The sequence below is a fragment of the Sinocyclocheilus grahami genome, unplaced genomic scaffold, assembly GCF_001515645.1.
Source record: "Sinocyclocheilus grahami isolate Dianchi unplaced genomic scaffold, SAMN03320097.WGS_v1.1 scaffold804.1, whole genome shotgun sequence".
NCBI classification, from domain to species: Eukaryota; Metazoa; Chordata; class Actinopteri; order Cypriniformes; family Cyprinidae; genus Sinocyclocheilus; species Sinocyclocheilus grahami.
The window spans coordinates 432,089-434,266 of record NW_015505983.1 but is presented as its reverse complement, the minus strand read 5'-3'; the positions used below and the strand labels follow the sequence as shown (position 1 = coordinate 434,266).

At 35.4% G+C, this 2,178-nt stretch overlaps 1 protein-coding gene across 1 annotated transcript in view; it reads right to left on the bottom strand.

The window, feature by feature from the left end:
• LOC107562065 (transcription factor BTF3 homolog 4-like) overlaps nt 1-629 on the bottom strand; it is a 3,281-nt gene extending 2,652 nt beyond the window's left edge. The window contains exon 1 of the mRNA XM_016246626.1: nt 566-629. The gene's annotated coding sequence lies outside the window, so the exon portion shown is untranslated. The remainder of the gene's footprint in view (nt 1-565) is intronic.
• Between the last annotated feature and the right edge of the window lie 1,549 nt (nt 630-2,178).

Here is a 2,178-nt window from a genome sequence, read left to right as displayed (position 1 = left end):
ATATATATAATATATACACACACACACACACACACATTACTAAGCCTGCAATTATATTTTGGTATAAATGACCTGGAAGGTTTTTCCATGATATGTCTAAAAGATATTTTCAAAAACAATATGGTTATTACTTGAATACAGAATGGCACACAACCATCTAAACTGTAACTAACTACACCAGCACACACTGTGCAGTGAAACTGTGCTCTTCTGTGGAGTGACAGTCAGTCTGTACAGAGAGAAAGACCGTCTGTCAGCAGGCGACAAACCCTCAGACGACACGGAAAACACGGTTTATGGTGAAAGTATCACGTAAAAACTGCTTAGTCGTCGGTTTGAGGACATTTCCAGGCTATACTGTCTTTACTGCCGTCTCTGTCCCTCGCACATATCGCAGTGATAGAGAATAAAGACAAATCCTGACGGTGCAGAATCTGAGAGAGTGCATCGCTCCAGCATAACACACACATCACAACAAACACCGCGCTCAGCCGCGTAATCAACAACGTAATCATCGGGGATGTAGTGTATTTAAAATAAACACATAACGGTGTTCATTACTGACCTGACAAACACAGCTGCTCAGAGAATCATGCGCACTTGAATGAACAGGGCGGAAGTGGTCAGACGTTGTTTTTGTTGTTTTAAGGGCGAACAACAGTGATGCTGCCCTCTAGCGGCTCGGTCTTAATAATACAAACGTAAAGCTAAAGACCTGAACCTGTTGATTGCATGGTTATGACCGTATGAATGCATATTTTATATAGGCTAGGGGTGAGTTGAGCCTGCGGGGAAGTCGAGCCTCCCCTTGCTTCTAGGCAACCTTAAACAAAATTGGTGATATGACCACAAATATATTATGAAAGAGTCATGCATTTGACTCACCCTATGATGAAGAGAGGCCCATATATTTAGGTTAAAAAAATTGTTTTTGCTGTTTAAAGTTATTTTTTAAAATGTTCTTGTGTCTGAACAATTACAGACAAATATGAAAAAAACGTTACATATGTGTTTTATAAAGTTATAATATGAGGCTATACTGTTAGCACGATGTTAGCTCTAAACTGTGCTGGATAATACAAGTTTGTGAAAATGGTAGGTGTGGGGTAATTTGATCCAGTGGATCACCCATTCTTATGGTTATAAAGTATTATTGTATTTCTGTGTTACATTTCATTAATTTTAGACCAAACATTTTTTATTTTGTTTTGAATTGAATTCCCCCCCTCCTCAAAATTTGAAATAGATCTTGTTTATGAAAATTGGCCATTGAAGTTTTTATGAAATTGTATTTCCCTGCACAAATAAGGCTCCAATCCATCACAAGGCACACACATAGATTTCAATCATTTTATTGAATTTCTATTCCTGTTTTACTTCAGAATAATCAGTGGAATCATGTGGCAAGTTGAGCCAAGAGACTGTTTTATTATTATTTTTAAAGCCATATTTTGCAAGCAGTTTATTTTAGACTCAAAGTGATTAATCCCAAAGATGCACCACATCCTGAAATGTATGTACATATTTAAGTTGGACTCATTACTGTCATGTGCTCACTTTAAACACACCGTAGGTAAAAACTGGCTCAACTCACCCTGCTCCCCCTTATATATATATACAGTGGGGCAAAAAAGTATTTAGTCAGCCACCAATTGTGCAAGTTCTCCCACTTAAAAAGATGAGAGAGGCCTGTAATTTTCATCATAGGTATACCTCAACTATGAGAGACAAAATGAGGGAAAAAAATCCAGAATATATATATATATATATATATATATATATATATATATATGGCCACACGACAAGCAAACATATACATATATATGTAACAAAAGTGGTATTTGTATATGTATTCTGACATGTTTATATTTTGTAGTGCTTTGACACAGACTAATTATGGTTTTAAACAGCTCTTTACAGCAGCAAATTATAATGTTTACATTTCAAATCAAATTCAAGTTCATAAAAAATGCTCAAATCTATAGATACCATAAAATACAAACATCATGATCTGAAATGTGTGTGTGTGTGTGTGTACTTAATGAGACAACACATATCATGTTTGAAACATTTAACCATGGTCATATTTTAAACTTGCCTATTTTTTACATAAAGTCTCAAAACATGCTTTCTTGAAGCAATAGACTATAAAAACAAACCTTCAAAAGCACCTATACA